Genomic DNA, 18354 nt, shown 5'->3' on the forward strand with positions numbered 1-18354 from the left:
TGAGTGTTAAGTTCTTTTCACTACGGAGCTAGTGATGGGTGTGTATGACAAACACCTCTCCATTACTAACCTCTGGACTTGAAGTCAGTGGACACAAAACAGCTGACATCAATCCCAAAACCATTACCCTGATTGCCAATGCACCAAAGCAATCGGGAAGAGCTGAAGCTAAGCTCCAGAATTGGCGCATCTAATGGATGCGCCATTTCTGGGGCGGCTGAGGGCTGGTGTTATCAGTCTGGGAAGGGGCCAATATCCATGCTTCCCTTCCAGCCTATTAATATCAGCCCGCAGCTGTCTGCTTAGCCTTTGCTGGTTATTAAAAATAGGTGGGACCCCACGTCATTTTTTTAGAGTTCCCTCTTTTTTAATAACAAGTAAAGGCTAAGCTGACAGACGTGAGCTGATATTAATAACTTGGGAAGCTTCATGAATATTGACCCCTTCCCACAATAATAACATGAGCTGTCTGCTTTCCCTCAGCTGGTTATTAAAATAAGATGGACAACACGCTATTTTTTATTTTATTTATTAGATAAAAACAAGTACAGAAAACTACACATGCAAAGCACAGATTACGTATATCACTGACATCTATGAGCGATTTTATGTACGCAGAAGAGTGCGAGCCCTAAATGACGAGTTCAGTAGGCAAGGAGGAGAAGTGGCTTATACGTGGAGAAAAAACAGATTTCTCCAATAAAGTTTCTTATATTTATTTGTGTAGTTGATTTATGCAGTTTGTTACAACTACAGTGACCATTTAGTGTTTAGTTATATAAAACCAGAAAAACCTGTCAGTCATCTGAGCAGAGTTATGCTGATTTGTTTGCATGAATCTCTACAATTGGCACAGTTTATCATTATGGAGAAAATAAGACACAACAGTAATACACAATAACCACCATGCCAGTGTCCTGTATAAGTATAAGTTGCCCGCCATGCTGTGCTGTGAAGCTGCTCTCACACCCTGTCATTATCTCCTCTGACTGCAGACACACAGCAGTAATTACTCGGATCGCGCACACAGCAGAGTCGTTACATTGTGCAGCACTGAGCTCGGCACAAACCTTCCCAATATTTTATGAATTATTAATGGGGCTATTTGCCGGCAGTAGGGTCCCGAGGGTCTGGAAACTCCTACTGCATCATCCTAATTGAGATTGTTAGTGGAATTAGACAGATTCTTGTAGATTCAGCATTTTTGTATATGAGATGAGCTCAGTTATACTTTTTTTCTTTTTTTTTTGCAATATTTGATGGGATTGGTCATCAATATCAGATTGACACCCCCACTGATATGGTTACTGAATGATAATCCTCACTGGGACAGGCACAGCCATATACACTGTGGTGGCTGTAAATGGTACTGTAAGCTCTTGGCATCTGTGCTACCATAGTTTCTGCACTCACCCATCCCTTAAATCAGATGATTGTGGAGGTGCCGGGAATCAGCACACCATCCCTTTAATATCTTCTTCATTATCCAACAGCGTGTAGTTTTCCATTTTCTGCTTACAGATGATCTCCCAATGATCACAACCCTTCACACCCATTCATTCCCCCCAAAACCCCTCTTCTTTAAAGCAATAACAGGAAGACAGTAAGGAGGGGAGAGGAGGGGGATGCAGCTGTATATTCAGTGTATCTGTGAGACTCAGGCTGTGAGGTGGAGCAGAGGATGAACATGTCAGATCGGTGCGAGCGCTGAGCAAGATTGTGTTATGGTAAATATTTTATACCTTGCGTTATCATTTAGGCAATTTTTATATCTTTGATAATTTTTACTGTTTGTATCAGCTTTATAAGTGTCATTCATAAAAGCAATAACACAGGGCATTGTCTCTGTCACGGATCCCTACTCCGTGGTGTCACTTATTTGTCACGTGCCTGCTCTCACACGTGACTTGGAGTGGTGCCTGCATGGGTTAATCTATCTCCCCACTCTCAGTCCAGCATTCAACCTCTGTCCTATGCTGTAATGGGAGCATAAATCACACACCGACCCAGGCCACACACCCGCTCATACACGCTGCCACCACTCATCGAATACACGGGCGATGAGTCCCGGAAAATAATAATACTAATAAAAATATGTCTATCACTCATAAGACTCACACACCTTAGGCTATGGATTCTTTTAGAACAGTCAAGGTTCAACTTGTTAAAGTTTTATACTTTAATAACAAAAGGTTCAATGCTTACAATAAGAAAAAGGTATAAAAATATGATAATAAAAAGACATACAACTTATGCAAAACAGTATCAAAATAAACAGGAGAACCTTACAGAAATGATCTAACTGGTAGTTGCTTTCTACTCCCTGAGGGTAGTACGAATGTAGATTGGATCACACCAGCTTCTCAGGCTGCCCTCATCGTGTGAACACAATTCTGTCTGCAGCCTAAATTTATAACTTTGGTCTGAAGGTCAGGTTTCTAGACCGGCCCCTCAGGTTAATATCATAATTGCTGGCTTGTTGATTGGCCACGGCCGCTCTACTAATGAATATATATTATTTTCCTCTTGAGACACTTGTGACCAGGTTCCCAGAAATAGATCCCCTCAGGCCACAATTAGCATCTCCCCTCCAAGCGCTAGGAGGTGCCAAATGTTACCTTCTTCTTGGCCCTAGCTAGACCTCCTGGTGAGATATGGGGACACAATGTCTACTAGTCCCAAGGAAGTACCTGCTAACACCTAGGTGCGACTTGCCTTCAGGACAGATGTTACATTATCACTAGACACACATATAACCCTACACATATGTCACTACACACATATAGATATATATACACATATTTCATCACAGTCTTTGATATAGAAGTGTCTTTGTGTCAAGTTTTCTTTGTTAGAGAAAACACAAGAGGTGGAGGGCACCAACCACAATAACTCAGATAATAGAGGGGTTCAACCCAGGGTATGTCAAAAAGTGTAAACAAATGAAAAAGAAGAAAAAAAAGACATATCCAACTGGGGATATTAGAGATAAACTTGGCACACACGTAGTGAGATGCAGTGAAAATTTAATGGAGAAGAGTACATACAGTAGACGTTTCGGTCAAAACTAGACCTTCATCAATGTACTAAACAAAAAGAAAAAATAATCTAAATAAATAAAGTATACACAATAAATATGGAGTATGGGGTCAAACAGTAATATAGTATATAATGGTAATGCAAATATGCTTGACACGGTACATGAGAATGGCAAATAATTGCAGACAGTACAGCCGTTATACGTCCAAGCTATTATACACAATTCAAGTGTGAGAATCAGGATGCAGGATTAGACAGTGTGGTGAGCCCCGTCGTTGTGACTAATAAAGTGTGATACAGAGATTAGTAGAAAAATGGAATCCTACCCTCTCTTAGAGCTTATAGATTTATTGGGTCACAAAGGGTAAATTTAGCCTATAATAATAGGAGGCAAAAACAAAGCAGACTACTGGTCACTAGACAATCCCCATTATTATCACCTGGCGGGTGGTGCCATGAACAAGTTACCTACCACATTAGTAGTAAGGAGCCAGTCTTTGTTAAGGCCGTGTCCGGCACTGTGGGGTTAAGATGGGAGAAAATCTTAGTGGAGCCTCATGATGCAGCGTTAATGCATTCTACAATGGTGATGCTGGCGTGTCCCCGAATATGCAGTGGTGTAGGTAACTTACCAAACGGAAGAAGTAACGGACGCGGTGTCCACCGCTAGTCCAGTGTGTGGGGGGAGTGTCCGGATGGTCCATTATAAAGGCGCGCTGTTTCCCTGTGTGCGGGAATCGCGCGACCAGAAGTGACTACCCAGAAGTGACGTGGAGGGGTTGAGTGACGGTGTTCTGCGTTCCACCATGCTGGAAGTGGGTGGAGATTTGCGTTCCACTTCGAGGATGCGCCTATCGGAGATTTGTGCACTACCGCTGTTACTGGGCTGGTGATGAGGAAAGTCTGAGTGACGGTTTTCATCAATCCACCATAATGCACATTTCAGAGATTGGTGATCTACCCCTGTGACCAAGCTGATCTCCGTATGAGGAAGTGAGGGAGAATATGGTGATCCTGGTGTTCTGGAAAGTGTATTAATACAGGCGGTTCTGTAAGAGAAATATATACATTAATAAAATGGGTAACACAAGTGTACAAGAATGTCATATAACCAATAGTGTACAGGTTAATTCAATTTCCACATAGGCTCATAAGACATAAATGATTGAATGTCATATTCCCTATTGAGGCCCATTGGGGCCAAAGTCTGCAGTTCATGGATCCAGTAGGCTTCCCTCTTTTTTAAAAGGTGTACTCTATCGCCACCTCTACGTGGTGGTTTAACCTGCTCAATCACTTGAAATTTTAATTGGGCGATGGTATGGCCCTGGGTGATGAAATGGTAAGGAATGGGAAGTAATACATTCTTACACCTAATGGTGGATTTATGTTTCGATATCCTGTCTTTTATGGGTTGTGTTGTTTCGCCCACATAACATAAACCGCACGGACATTTGACCAGTTAGATCACGAATGATGTATCGCATGTGAAGTATCCCTTGATAGTATATTGTTTACCGTTGTGAGGATGGTAGAAGGTAGTACCTCTCTGTACATTGTTGCACTGTGTACATTGTAGACCTGGATAGGTACCAAACTTAGGGTTTGTAAGGAAATGTTGTCTTGGTGCTTGATATGAAGTACCTATATCCGCCCTAACTAACTTGTCACGTATGTTGCGCGGTCTTCTAAAACAGGGAAGGAAGGGTTCATTAAATTCTTTAATCTTGGGATACGCTGTCCCGAGAATGTGCCAATGACGCCGCATAGTTTTGTGCAGAATGTATGACAGAGGGTGATAGTTATGGACAAACGGGATACGGTGCTTGGAACTCACTCTGGAATTGGGAATAGAGGTGGTCTTGGATCTATCTAGAATGTGGGGAGGGTAACCCCTTTCAAGAAGTGTCACACTTTAATAGTCACAACGACTAGGCTCACCACACTGTCTAACCCTGCATACTGACTCTCACACTTGAATTGTGTATAATAGCTTGGACGTATAACGACTGTACTGTCTGCAATTATTGGCCATTCTCATGTACCGTGTCAAGCATATTTGCATTACCATTATATACTATATTACTGTTTGACTCCATACTCCATATTTATTGTATATACTTTATTTAGATTATTTTCTCTTTTTGTTTAGTACATTGATGAAGGTCTAATTTTGACCGAAACGTCTACTGTATGTACTCTTCTCCATTAAATTTTCACTGCATCCCACTATGTGTGTGCCAAGTTTATCTCTAATATTATACGGTTTGGGCACCTACTTGAGCACCACAATCATAGTAGTGCCCACGGTCTTATTTCTAATTATCACAACCCTTACATAGAGCACACTATTCTTGGGTCATGTCATCACTCACTTTTTCGTATAACGCAGAAGAAACGTCCAACATTATAGCACAATCCACAGCTTCCACCGATTTCCTAAGAGTTCCTCCTAAAGAGACGAGGGGTCGGGACTTAGAAAGGGAACTGAGACGATGCACAAATCTTGAACTTCACTATGCGACTCTCACAGAATATCTTAAAGTCCAGAGAATACCGAGAGGACTACGTGTCCCTCTCCACCCGACCTTATTTAGCGATTATTGTTCTCGTTTTGAAAAAATACTTAATAAGTGTTTGTTTGATCTTATAACTCTCACACTAGAACATTTGCACCAGGGGATCACCCAAAGCAAAGAACAGATCGCCAACATTGAAAGTCAATTGGCTACTTCCTCTACTGCGGAAGAACTCAACGGTCTTAAAACCAAAATCAACACCACGATTGACCAACATCGACAAGACACTGAAGCAAGAAAGAGAACCAAATTTATTAGAGACGCAGAGGATTACGAACATAACAGACTCTGTTGTGAATTAGACTTTTTGGCTCCCTCTTGTGGTTACTAGTGATATGACTCTGGGATTTCCTTCCCTCTGTTTGCACCCAGCTGGGTCGTTACTTCAGGGGTGTTGCTATATAAACCTCCTGGAACCTTAGTCCAGTGCCTGGCATCGGTGTTATCAGACACATTCTGTTTGCTCCTGTTTGCTGGTCCTGGTTCGTGCTAAATTAAGCTAAGTCTTGCTTTTTTGTTTTTTTGGGTTATTTGTTTGCTCTCATTTTTGTCCAGCTTGTACTAAATGTGATTCCTGACCTTGCTGGAAGCTCTAGGGGGCTGGTGTTCTCCCCCTGGGCCGTTAGACGGTTCGGGGGTTCTTGAATTTCCAGTGTGGATATTTTTGATAGGATTTTTTGCTGACCATATAAGTTATCTTTCTATATTCTGCTATTAGCTAGTGGGCCTCTCTTTGCTAAATTCCTAGCTCATTCTTATGTTTGTCTTTTCCTCTTACCTCACCGTTATTATTTGTGGGGGGCTTCTATCCAACTTTTTGGGGTATTTCCTCTGGAGGCAAGAAAGGTCTTTCTTTTCCCTTCTAGGGGTAGTTAGCTCTCCGGCTGGCGCGAGACGTCTAGGATCAACGTAGGAACGTTCCCCGGCTGCTGGTATTTGTGGTGCTAGGATTAGTTATATGGTCAGCCCAGTTACCACTGTCCTATGAGCTGGTTTTCTGTATTTACTGACTTAGCATTATTCCTGAGACCCTCTGCCATTGGGGTCATAACAGTATGCCAGGCCAATATTGAATGTTTAAAGCATTGCAGAAGTGGGATAATAAGAAAGGAAATTCTGAGTTTTTTTTTTTCCTTCCTTCTCTTCCTCCCCTTTACCTTTGAGTGGCGTGTGCTTGCTGCAGACATGAATGTGCAGACCTTGATTACAAGTGTTGACCAGCTGGCAGCTCGTGTGCAGGGTATACAAGATTTTGTTACCAGTAGTCCTATGTCTGAACCTAAAATACCTATTCCAGAATTGTTTTCTGGAGATCGATTTAGGTTTAGGAATTTCAAGAATAATTGTAAATTGTTTCTTTCTCTGAGACCCCGTTCATCTGGAGATTCTGCTCAGCAAGTTAAAATTGTTATTTCTTTTTTGCGGGGCGACCCTCAGGATTGGGCTTTCTCGCTAGCGCCAGGAGATCCGGCATTGGCGAATATTGATGCGTTTCTTCTGGCGCTCGGATTGCTTTACGAGGAACCCAATCTTGAAATTCAGGCAGAAAAAGCCTTGCTGGCTATTTCTCAGGGTCAGGATGAAGCTGAAGTGTATTGCCAAAAATTTCGGAAATGGTCCGTGCTTACTCAGTGGAATGAGTGTGCTCTGGCCACAAATTTCAGAAATGGCCTTTCTGAAGCCATTAAGAATGTGATGGTGGGTTTCCCCATTCCTACAAGTCTGAATGATTCTATGGCGCTTGCTATTCAAATTGACCGGCGTTTGCGGGAGCGCAAAACCGCTAATCCTCTGGTGGTGTTGTCTGAACAAACACCTGATTTAATGCAATGTGATAGAATTCAGACTAGAAATGAACGGAAAAATCATAGACGTCAGAATGGGTTGTGTTTTTACTGTGGTGATTCTACACATGTTATATCAGCATGCTCTAAACGCCTAACAAGGGTTGTTAGTCCTGTCGCCATTGGTAATTTGCAACCTAAATTTATTTTGTCTGTGACTTTAATTTGCTCTTTGTCTTCTTACCCTGTTATGGCGTTTGTGGATTCAGGTGCCGCCCTGAGTCTTATGGATCTGTCATTTGCCAAGCGCTGTGGTTTTGTTCTTGAACCGTTAGTAAATCCTATTCCTCTTAGAGGTATTGATGCTACGCCATTGGCGGAAAATAAACCGCAGTTTTGGACGCAGGTGACCATGTGCATGACTCCTGAACATCGGGAGGTGATTCGTTTTCTTGTTCTGCATAAAATGCATGATTTGGTCGTTTTGGGTCTGCCATGGTTACAGACCCACAATCCAGTCCTGGATTGGAAGGCAATGTCTGTGTCAAGTTGGGGCTGTCAGGGAATTCATGCTGATTCCCCGCCGGTGTCTATTGCTTCCTCTACTCCTTCGGAAGTTCCTGAGTATTTGTCTGATTATCAGGATGTATTCAGCGAGTCCAGGTCCAGTGCTCTGCCTCCTCATAGGGACTGTGACTGCGCCATAGATTTGATTCCAGGTAGTAAATTTCCTAAGGGAAGATTATTTAATCTGTCTGTACCTGAGCATACAGCAATGCGTTCGTATATCAAGGAGTCTCTGGAGAAGGGGCATATCCGTCCATCCTCTTCCCCTCTTGGTGCGGGATTCTTTTTTGTGGCTAAGAAGGACGGATCTTTGAGACCTTGTATTGACTATCGGCCACTGAATAAAATCACTGTAAAATTTCAGTATCCTTTGCCTCTCTTGTCGGACTTGTTTGCCCAGATTAAGGGTGCCAAGTGGTTCACCAAGATAGATCTTCGTGGTGCATACAACCTTGTGCGCATTAAGCAAGGTGATGAATGGAAGACTGCATTTAATACGCCCGAAGGTCATTTTGAGTACTTGGTGATGCCTTTTGGGCTTTCTAATGCTCCCTCAGTATTTCAGTCCTTTATGCATGATATTTTCCGGAAGTATCTGGATAAATTTATGATTGTTTATCTGGACGATATTCTGGTTTTCTCTGAAGATTGGGACTCACATGTGGAGCAGGTCAGGATGGTGTTTCAGGTTTTGCGTGAGAATGCCTTGTTTGTTAAAGGCTCAAAGTGTCTCTTTGGAGTACAGAAAGTTCCCTTTTTGGGGTTTATTTTTTCCCCTTCTGCTGTGGAGATGGACCCAGTCAAGGTCCGAGCTATTCATGAGTGGACTCAACCCACGTCAGTTAAGAGTCTTCAGAAGTTCTTGGGTTTTGCTAACTTCTACCGTCGTTTTATCGCTAATTTTTCTAGCGTTGTTAAACCTTTGACGGATATGACCAAGAAAGGTTCTGATGTTGCTAACTGGGCTCCTGCAGCCGTGGAGGCGTTCCAGGAGTTGAAGCGCCGGTTTACTTCGGCGCCTGTTTTGTGCCAGCCTGATGTCTCACTTCCCTTTCAGGTCGAAGTGGATGCTTCTGAGATTGGGGCAGGGGCCGTTTTGTCACAGAGAGGCCCTGGTTGCTCGGTAATGAGACCATGTGCTTTCTTCTCTAGGAAGTTTTCGCCTGCTGAGCGGAATTATGATGTGGGCAATCGGGAATTACTGGCCATGAAGTGGGCATTTGAGGAGTGGCGTCATTGGCTCGAGGGTGCTAAGCATCAAGTGGTGGTCTTGACTGATCACAAAAATTTGATGTATCTCGAGTCTGCTAAACGCTTGAATCCTAGACAGGCCCGCTGGTCATTGTTTTTCTCCCGTTTTGACTTTGTGGTCTCGTATTTACCAGGTTCAAAGAATGTGAAAGCTGATGCTCTTTCAAGGAGCTTTGTGCCTGACTCTCCTGGAGTCACAGAACCTGTTGGTATTCTTAAAGAAGGAGTTATTTTGTCAGCCATTTCTCCTGATTTGCGACGTGTGTTGCAGAGATTTCAAGCTGGTAGACCTGACTCTTGTCCACCTGACAGACTGTTTGTTCCTGATAAGTGGACCAGCAGAGTCATTTCCGAGGTTCATTCCTCAGTGTTGGCAGGTCATCCGGGAATTTTTGGCACCAGAGATCTGGTGGCTAGGTCATTTTGGTGGCCTTCCTTGTCACGGGATGTACGGTCATTTGTGCAGTCCTGTGGGACTTGTGCTCGAGCTAAGCCTTGCTGTTCCCGTGCCAGCGGGTTGCTCTTGCCCTTGCCTGTCCCGAAGAGGCCTTGGACACATATTTCCATGGATTTCATTTCTGATCTCCCGGTGTCTCGGGGTATGTCTGTCATCTGGGTGGTATGTGATCGCTTTTCAAAAATGGTCCATTTGGTGCCTTTGCCTAAGCTGCCTTCCTCTTCCGATCTGGTTCCTGTGTTCCTTCAGAATGTGGTTCGTTTACACGGCATTCCTGAGAATATTGTGTCTGACAGAGGATCCCAGTTTGTTTCCAGGTTCTGGCGATCCTTTTGTGCTAGGATGGGCATTGATTTATCGTTCTCGTCTGCCTTTCATCCTCAGACTAATGGACAAACTGAGCGAACTAATCAGACTCTGGAAGCTTACTTGAGGTGTTTTGTTTCGGCAGATCAGGATGATTGGGTGACCTTCTTGCCATTGGCTGAGTTTGCCCTAAATAATCGGGCTAGTTCCGCTACTTTGGTTTCGCCATTTTTCTGCAACTCTGGTTTCCATCCTCGTTTTTCCTCGGGACATGTGGAGCCTTCTGACTGTCCTGGAGTAGATTCTGTGGTGGATAGGTTGCAGCAGATCTGGAATCATGTGGTGGACAACTTGAAGTTGTCACAGGAGAAGGCTCAGCGTTTTGCCAACCGCCGCCGCGGTGTGGGTCCCCGACTTCGTGTTGGGGATTTGGTGTGGCTGTCTTCTCGATTTGTTCCTATGAAGGTCTCCTCTCCTAAATTTAAGCCTCGCTTCATCGGTCCTTAAAAGATATTGGAAATCCTTAATCCTGTGTCCTTTCGCTTGGATCTTCCAGTTTCGTTTGCCATTCACAACGTGTTCCATAGGTCTTTGTTACGATGCTACGTTGTGCCTGTGGTTCCTTCTGCTGAGCCTCCTGCTCCGGTGTTGGTTGAGGGCGAGTTGGAGTACCTGGTGGAGAAGATCTTGGATTCTCGCCTCTCCAGGCGGAGGCTTCAGTATTTGGTCAAGTGGAAGGGTTATGGTCAGGAGGATAATTCCTGGGTGGTTGCCTCTGATGTGCATGCGGCCGATTTGGTTCGTGCCTTTCACGCTTCTCATCCTGATCGCCCTGGTGGTCTTGGTGAGGGTTCGGTGACCCCTCCTTAAGGGGGGGGTACTGTTGTGAATTAGACTTTTTTGGCTCCCTCTAGTGGTTACTAGTGATATGACTCTGGGATTTCCTTCCCTCTGTTTGCACCCAGCTGGGTCGTTACTTCAGGGGTGTTGCTATATAAACCTCCTGGAACCTTAGTCCAGTGTCTGGCATCGGTGTTATCAGACACATTCTGTTTGCTCCTGTTTGCTGGTCCTGGTTCGTGCTAAATTAAGCTAAGTCTTGCTTCTTTGTTTTTTTTGGGTTATTTGTTTGCTATCATTTTTGTCCAGCTTGTACTAAATGTGATTCCTGACCTTGCTGGAAGCTCTAGGGGGCTGGTGTTCTCCCCCCGGGCCGTTAGACGGTTCGGGGGTTCTTGAATTTCCAGTGTGGATATTTTTGATAGGATTTTTTGCTGACCATATAAGTTATCTTTCTATATTCTGCTATTAGCTAGTGGGCCTCTCTTTGCTAAATTCCTAGCTCATTCTTATGTTTGTCTTTTCCTCTTACCTCACCGTTATTATTTGTGGGGGGCTTCTATCCAACTTTTTGGGGTATTTCCTCTGGAGGCAAGAAAGGTCTTTCTTTTCCCTTCTAGGGGTAGTTAGCTCTCCGGCTGGCGCGAGACGTCTAGGATCAACGTAGGAACGTTCCCCGGCTGCTGGTATTTGTGGTGCTAGGATTAGTTATATGGTCAGCCCAGTTACCACTGTCCTATGACCTGGTTTTCTGTATTTACTGACTTAGCATTATTCCTGAGACCCTCTGCCATTGGGGTCATAACAAGAGTCTATAAATGGCGAGACAACTCCAACTCCGGGACCTTCTCTTCACGTTCCAACTACAGATCTACCACGGACATCTCGACTTCCGGATCGGATCAGGAGAGACACGACAGACCAACCTCAACAGGCCGTTTTTTAGGACGAGGAAGGAGAGAAACAAGAAGAAGAGGACCCGCTGAGGAAAGAGACACTCACAGAAATATGGACTTCACCCGTATAACTCGATTACAGGTACTAACCCCCTTGTTATAAATATTTCTTCCAAATCTCTCAGTGTCGCTGAATACCAGGTATTACAGAAGGGATTATCCTTCTGCCCAAGTTATAGGCTTAGTACCTTTAGTACCTAAAGGTCAGATAAACAAGTTGTTATTCACTATTCTTCATACCGCTGATATTGCTGTTATTGAACTAATTGTAGCAGAGCATGGGGGATGAAATGTCCTTGGAAGATAACGAATAATGTTTTGTATAGAAAAATATGTTTGCAAAACCATAGGGAGACAAGGGAGTAAAACACTTAGCCCATATACGGAGAACCCGCTGTCGACATAAGAATGCATAAAAAGTGTGTGTAAGCTTAATAAACTAGAGATACTTTGGATACATACCAGGTGTACTGTGTCTTATCTCTCCGGCGCTGTGACGTTATCTCTAAGGTGGACTCATCAGAGAACAGGTCAAGACCTGCGATAACAATTCTGGCTGCCCGAACAGGGACCTGAGTGCTTCATCTGAGACCCGGCCGACTCCAGTAATGGACCAGGGGACTTCCCGGGACTAGTGGCATCACACAGCGCTGGGGTGAGAATACTGATTATATTCTGCCTACGTCATTCCACTTGTGGACGAGTTTTCCCCTGCTTCTAGTCGACCATGATCAGGTAAAATCACGGGTTTGCCCAGCTCAGGTACTCCTGAACCCAGATATTGACCCTCATTGTGTGGTTACTGATGACTCCACTGTTAGACTAAAATGATTGACCCCATGATCTTCATATGGTATGCTTGTGGAGAGTTTGTTGTTTGTCTGTTCATATACCTGTGTTATCAATCTTGGAAGCAAGCTATTACAGTAACCTGTAAGCACAGTAAACCTGTAGTTTAGGACTAACGCAGGAGGACATAGCCTACTCTTGGTGAGTAGGAAAGGTTCGTCTAATAGTTTTCAGCCTGCACGTATAGGACTAACGCAGGAGGACATAGCCTACTCTAGGTGAGAAGGAAAGGTTCGTCTGATAAGTTTTCAGCCTGCACGTATACTAGCAATAGAATGGGGAACCAAGAGAGTGCAGGGTTCCATAGTGCTAGAGAATTAGTCCAGAGAAAAGAAGGGAAAGAATCCCAGAAGCAGGTTAGTGTGCTCTTGAAGGCAGGAGGCTTCCACCCCTCAGGGGAATTAGATTCAGGTAAATGGCATGACTTCATGAAAACCCACACAGGGTGGCTTAAAGATAAAAAACTCTTGAGGCAAGCTAGAATGTGGGCAGATGCTTCAAAACACTATGAAGAGCAGGGAGTGCAAAAATTCACCCGAGGTAATAATCTGGTATACCGATGTTTAGATGGGAACTGTAAAGCCGCTATCGTTCCCAGCTTACCTCCATGTGCTCCACCCCCACCAGTGCCCCCCAGTTATGTCTCCACAGGAAACCAGGCAGGACCAGAACAATGGATCTGCCCACATTGTGGTCAACAGAACCCACCAACCGCTGACTATTGTGTAAGTTGCGGCAGTCCCCGGCCAAGCAGTTCCCACACGTTGTGTCCAAGTATTCCCAAACTGTTTCCCATGAAACAGACAGTAGTCTCAAGTGCTACACGATCCAAAGTAGAGGACGGCGCAGCTGATAGTGGACCTCCGACTTACTATGTTACTAGTAGGTATCAGCCATGGTCTCCCACAGAACAGATGTCTTTGACTGCCCAGCTGCCAGACATTAACCAAGGACCTATGACTTTTGCCAGACAGTGTGGGGTGATACAGCACACTTACCAGGCAACCAGACAGGACGTGCAACAGTTAGTGCATTCAGCCCTGGGGGAAGCACCTTCCACCCGACTGACAGCTGAGACATTTAAAATGTACCCAGGGGGAAATGGTCCCCAAGGCGGAGAAGCTAACAATACCAGGTCAGGGTCTGACTTTGTTGAGGCACTAGAAAAAGCCTGTAAGATTAGACAGGAGGAAGTATTGGTGCATTTAGAAGACTGTGTCCAGGACTCGAAGGAGCTCCCCACTGATTATTTCTACAGGTTGCAACAGCGATGGTCTGATATGGGTTATGGTGAAGATGATAGAACTGTGACACGTTTGTTAAGTCATGCATATATGCAAGGGATTGATAAGTATGTGAGAGAGATGGTGATGGCAAGTAGACCAGATTGGAGATCCTGCCCCCCAGGCGATCTTGCTAAGATTGCACATGGAGTCAGTTTGGACTCGCAGAAGCAGAAGACTAAGGTTCACTTTCAGAGGAGTGGACCCTCACAGAGAGGTGGAGAACGTGGAGGACCCACTACGGGTCCTAGATTGTGTTACAGATGTAAGAAACCAGGACATTTTAGGTAAGAGTGTCCCACAAACCCATACCCAGATAAGGTTCCCACCCCTGTTACCCCCCAGACCAACAAATAGATAACTGGCAGCTTGCAACTGTGTCCTCTAGTCACTCTACCTCCCACCCCCGACTGTACAGTACAGGTGAGCCTGCCAGGAGGAACTACAGCTGACTTTCAGGTTAACCCAGGAGCTGACAACTCAGTTATCACGCTTTCAGACTGTCCATTATCCTTCAGTGACACCACCGACTTAGTCATGGCCACACCTTTCAATGCGCCGACCCAGACCTTGGGACTGACAGAACCCATTCCCCTCTCCATTTGTGGGCAAAAGGCAAAACTGATGTGGGAAAACTTAAAGTTCCCCCCATAATAGTCAAATTGAAACCAGGGGCAGCACCACCCCTATTGCGTCAGTACCCTTTGAGTGCTGCTCAGGAGGCTGCAATAGACGCAGTTACAAAAACTGCTGGAATCAGGGGTTGTTGTGCCTACACAGTCCGTTTGCAACACTCCCCTGTATCCAGTAAAGAAGAAGGTTAGACCTGGGGAGCCGGTGAATTATAGAATGGTCCATGACCTCAGAGCATTCAATGCCGCAACAGAACTGCTTGCTCCCTTGGTTCCTAACCCACACACCTTGTTGGCACACATTCCTGTTAACAGTCAGTGATTTACTTAGCAAATGCCTTTTTCAGTGTTCCATTGCACCCAGATTGTCAGTATCTTTTTGCTTTTACCTTCCTCAACAAGCAGTATACTTGGACTGTCCTACCACAGGGAGCCCAGAATTCCCCTACTATCTTCTCACAGTGCATGGCACAAGTCCTACAAGGCTGGCATGTTAAAGGAGCAGTTCTCATTCAGTATGTTGATGACCTATTGCTGTGTGCTCCTTCTCGTTCTCTGTGTAAAATGGCCACAATCTCTTTACTCTTTTTCCTCCATGAACAGGGGTGCAAGGTATCCAAACAAAAATTACAGTTTTGCTTAAGTACTGTTGTGCTTCTAGGACATTGTCTCTCTCCAGGGAAAAAGCACCTCACCCCTGAGCGAAAACAGGCTATCATGGACATGCAGCCCCCATGGATTTTGCAGGGCCTCAGTGTGTTTCTAGGACTAACTTCCTACAGTCGTCCATGGATTCGTTCTGCCTCCATCTTAATGCAACCTCTATATGACCGTATGCAACCTGTCCCCTTCTGTCTTACACCAGAGGCACTTGACTGTTTTTACTCTCTGAAATTATGCATTGTTTCCTCTCCAGCTTTGGGCATCCCCAATTATGCCCTTCCTTTTAGCCTCTTTCTTCATGAAAATGCAGGACATGCTACGGGTGTGCTGACTTAGCTTCATGGAGACAAAGAGACCTGTTGCTTATTACAGCAGCCGCCTGGATACAGTGGCAAGAGGAAGCCCCTTTTGTGTTCGGGCTGTGTTGTCTGTCCAGCTGTTGCTACACAAGTCTTCAGAGATTGTTTGTGATCACCCACTGATGGTCCATACCCCACATGATGTACATAGTATCCTTAACCAAGTACAACCTAGCCACCTGTCCATGGCCAGACAGCTGCGACTTCAGTGTGCTATTCTCATGCCCACTAATGTGACTTTGAAAAGGTGCACTGTCCTAAACCCCGCTACTCTTTTCCCAGTTCCTATGGATCCAAATTGGGGAGGGGTAGGTGACATGGAAAAGGACACTCTTTTTCTTTCTAGAATGGATCCAGAGGAACAAGATCAGGTATCTAAACCGCATGATTGTCTGGAATTGATGTCTCAAGAAACGGCTGGTCTCCCTACTGTCTCTAGTGTGCCAATACCTAATGCCGATTTTGAGCTTTTTGTAGATGGATCCCGTCACCAAGATGACCGAGGACGCTTCTGTACCGGATATGCTGTGGTCTCAGAACATGAGGTAATCAAGGCAGAGTCAATGCCAGCTCATATGTCTGCACAAGAAGCAGAGCGTGCAAACTAGCAGAAGGTAAGACTGTAAATATCTACACTGATTCTAGGTATGCCTTTGGCATTGCACATGATTATGGGCCTATCTGGAGAGCCAGGGCTTTCCTGACAGCAAATGACCACCCCATTAAACATGCTGAGGCAGTCCAGCAACTTATGAATGCACTACAGCTTCCCACCCAAGCAGGCATCATAAAGGTAAAGGCACATACCAAAGGCACTGATGGACAAAGGGTAACACACTGGCAAGAAAGCAGCAAGCACTCCTGTAGCCTCTAAAGTACGTCACCTAGACACCCCACCGTCTCCACTTGTGTCAAAAGACATCTTAGCCCGGTTACAAGAACAGGCAAGTAAGGAGGAGAAAGATAGGTGGCAAAAGATAGGGGCTTGCTCTGATACCGTCACTGGGTTATGGGGGAGGGGTGAAAAGGTCTGCCTACCACAGGTACTGTACCCAATGATGGCACAGGTTCTGCACGGGAATGTGCACCACTCGAAGACGGCCATGTGTGACACCCTACAGAAACAATGGATTGCCCCCCAGGTTTTCCACCTGCGCAGAAAGGCAGGTACAGAGCTGCATGATATGTGCCACACATAATCCGGGTAGGACAGTGAAAACTCCATCCAAACACACTCCCCGGCCCATTTACCCATTCCAGAGATTGCAGATTGATTAAATTCAGTTACCCAGGGTAGGGACGTATGAGTATGTGTTGGTCTGCATTGATTTATTCTCAGGTTGGCCAGAAGCCTACCCAGTTGCCAAAGCTACGGCTAAGACAACAGCGAAGAAACTGATGGCTGAGATCATATGCAGGTATGGAGTTCCTGAAGTCATTGAAAGTGATCGGGGTTCCTATTTTACTGGAGAGATCATGTCAGAGGTAATGGCAGCACTGGGGGTAAGTCAAGCATTGCATACTACATACCATCCACAGAGCAGTGGAAAAGTGGAGAGACTAAATGGAACTCTTAAGCTTAAAATCCAGAAGGCAATGGCAGAGACTGGTAAACCATGGACAGAATGCCTCCCTCTAGCTTTGTTTTCAGTAAGATATACCCCAAACAGGAAGACAGGACTGTCACCGTATGAGATTCTGTTTGGCAGGGGCCCCAATCTTGGATGTTTCTTTCCACAACAGTTGCAGCTCAAGTACCAGGATTTGACTAGCTATGTGCAGGCCTTACATGGACACCTTGCTAAAGTGCATTTAACTGTCTTCAGTTCTCTTCCAGACCTAGACAAGGTTCCTGGACACCATCCCTTGAAGCCAGGAGACTGGGTAGTGATAAAGCGGCACGTCCGGAAGAGCCTGGAACCAAGATTTGACGGACCATACCAATTGCTCCTGACCACAGCCATAGCTGTAAAGCTCGAAGGAAAACCTAGTTGTATCCACGCATCACACTGCAAGCGAGTTAAGGAACCCGATAGCCGATAAAGGAAACATAATGTTTTGGCTGGTTTCGATTTCCATGATATTGTGCGTAATCGCATAGGACAGTCTGAATTCTTTCAACATCCTTGAACAATAAGTTTGTGCAACATCACAGAAAATTGATAGATGACTTGTTGGGAAATTCCCAGCCCTTATCAGACTGTTGGATCTGTACGCATTCACCGACGTCAGCCACAAGTATCCCCTTCCTAGCTATCCCTGTGTCACCTGATGCACCTGTTGGTATGCTTTTTCTATGCCAAGAAGACACAACCATATATGTAGTTTCTCTTTTTTCTGTATCCTCACGGGTTAAAGGGACTGTCACCTGAATTTGGAGGGAACAATTTTCAGTCATATGGGCGGGGTTTTCGGGTGTTTGATTCACCATTTCCTTACTCGCTGGCTGCATGCTGGCTGCAATATTGGATTGAAGTTCATTCTCTGTCCTCCATAGTACATGCCTGCACAAGGCAATGCGCAGGCGTGTACTATGGAGGACAGAGAATGAACTTCAATCCAATACTGCAGCCAGCATGCAGCCAGCGAGTAAGGAAATGGTGAATCAAACACCCGAAAACCCCGCCCATATGACTGAAAATTGTTCCCTCCAAATTCAGGTGACAGAGTCCCTTTAAGTTTTTCCTGCATTCTTATAGGTTAAAAACTGTGAGCGTGTTCTTATGCTGATTGGTTGAAGTATAATTTCTATGAAAAGAAGACTTTGAATTTGTGTTATGAAGGTTTTG

At 44.9% G+C, this 18354-nt stretch overlaps 1 long non-coding RNA gene across 1 annotated transcript; it reads right to left on the minus strand.

Annotated features, from left to right (window-relative positions):
• Positions 1-2952: 2952 nt before the first annotated feature.
• LOC143809035 (uncharacterized) lies at positions 2953-5607 on the minus strand. Its single transcript, XR_013222037.1, has 3 exons — positions 5415-5607; positions 3672-4088; positions 2953-3557 (listed from the first exon to the last, which is right to left on the minus strand). It is a non-coding gene; the product is annotated as an uncharacterized LOC143809035 (long non-coding RNA).
• Between the last annotated feature and the right edge of the window lie 12747 nt (positions 5608-18354).

Source organism: Ranitomeya variabilis, chromosome 2 (assembly GCF_051348905.1).
Source record: "Ranitomeya variabilis isolate aRanVar5 chromosome 2, aRanVar5.hap1, whole genome shotgun sequence".
Classification (NCBI taxonomy): Eukaryota; Metazoa; Chordata; class Amphibia; order Anura; family Dendrobatidae; genus Ranitomeya; species Ranitomeya variabilis.